Below are 2,004 nucleotides of genomic sequence, written 5' to 3'. Positions count from 1 at the left end.
CCAATTCTAACTCCAACACTAACCCCAACACACCCCTAACCCTAATCCCAACTGTAGCCATAACCCTAATCACAACCCTAACCCCAACACACCCGTAACCCTAAATCCAACCCTAACCCTAATCCTAACCCTAATCCCAACCCTACCCACAGCTGTAACCCCAACACAACCCTAACCACAGGCCTAATCTTAACCCTATTTCCAACCCTAGCCCTAATGCCAACCCTAAGGGTACCGTCTCACATAACGATTTACCAACGATCACGACCAGCGATACGACCTGGCCGTGATCATTGGAAAGTCGTTGTGTGGTCGCTGGGGAGCTGTCACACAGACCGCTCTCCAGCGACCAACGATGCCAAGGTCCCGGGTAACCAGGGTAAACATCGGGTTACTAAGCGCAGGGCCGCGCTTAGTAACCCGATGTTTACCGTGGTTACCAGCGTAAAAGAAAAAAAAAAAAAAAACGTACATACTCACATTTCGGTGTCCTTCAGGTCCCTTGCCGTCTGCTTCCCGCTCTGACTGAGTGCCGCCGTACAGTGAGAGCAGAGCGCAGCGGTGACGTCACTGCTGTGCTGTGCTCTCACTTTCCGGCCGGCAGGCAGTCAGAGCCGGAAGCAGACGGCAAGGGACCTGAAGGACACCGAAATGTGAGTATGTACGTTTTTTTTTTTTTTACTTTTACGCTGGTAACCACGGTAAACATCGGGTTACTAAGCGCGGCCCTGCGCTTAGTAACCCGATGTTTACCCTGGTTACAAGCGAACGCATCGCTGGATCGCTGTCACAACGATCCAGCGATGACAGCGGGAGATCCAGCGACGAAAGAAAGTTCCAAACGATCTGCTACGACGTACGATTCTCAGCAGGGTCCCTGATCGCTGCTGCGTGTCAGACACAGCGATATCGTATGGATATCGCTGGAACGTCACGGATCGTACCGTCGTAGCGACAAAAGTGCCACTGTGTGACAGTACCCTAACTCTAATTCCAACCCTATCCCTAAGGCTATGTGCCCACTTTGCGGATTCGTGTGAGATTTTTCCGCACCACTTTTGAAAAATCCGCAGGTAAAAGGCACTGCGTTTTACCTACGGATTTACAGCGGATTTCCAGTGTTTTTTTTTGCGGATTTCACCTGCGGATTCCTATTGAGGAACAGGTGTAAAACGCTGCGGAATCCGCACAAAATTGACATGCTGCGGAAAATACAACACAGCGTTTCCGCACGGTATTTTCCGCACCATGGGCACAGCGGATTTGGTTTTCCATAGGTGTACATGGTACTGTAAACCTGACGGAAAACTGCTACGAATTCGCAGCGGCCAATCCGCTGCGGATCCGCGGCCAATCCGCTGCGGATCCGCAGCCAAATCCGCGCTGTGTGCACATGCCCTAACCCTACCCCTAATTCTAACCCTAATTCTAACCCTAATTCTAACCCTAACCCTAGTAGAAAAAAAAATAAAAAATATTTTATTTATTTTTATTATTGTCCCTATGGGGGTGATAAAGGGGGGTCATTTACTATTTTTTTTATTTTGATCACTGTGATAAGCTATATCACAGTGATCAAAATACATCTGAAACGAATCTGCCAGCCGGCAGATTCGGCGGGCGCAGTGCGCATGCGCCCGCCATTTTGGAAGATGGCGGCGCCCTTGCAGAAGCCGGATGGACACCAGGAGGCCCGGTAAGTATTAAGGGGGGGTGATCGGATCACGGGGGGGGGGGGGACCGGAGCACGGGGGGAGCGGACAGGAGGACGGAGGAGCGGACAGGACGACTTAGGGGGGCGGACCACGTAACGGAGCACTGGGGGGGCGATCGGTGGGGTGGGGGGGACAGATTAGGTTTTCCAGCCATGGCCGATGATATTGCAGCATCGGCCATGGCTGGATTGTAATATTTCACCGTTTTTTTTTGTGAAATATTACAAATCGCTCTGATTTGGCTGTTGAAAGTGAAACTGCCAATCAGAGCGATCGTAGCCACGAGGGG

The sequence above is a fragment of the Ranitomeya variabilis genome, chromosome 5 (genome assembly GCF_051348905.1).
Source record: "Ranitomeya variabilis isolate aRanVar5 chromosome 5, aRanVar5.hap1, whole genome shotgun sequence".
Lineage (NCBI taxonomy): Eukaryota > Metazoa > Chordata > Amphibia > Anura > Dendrobatidae > Ranitomeya > Ranitomeya variabilis.
Note: the sequence above shows the minus strand (reverse complement) of the source record.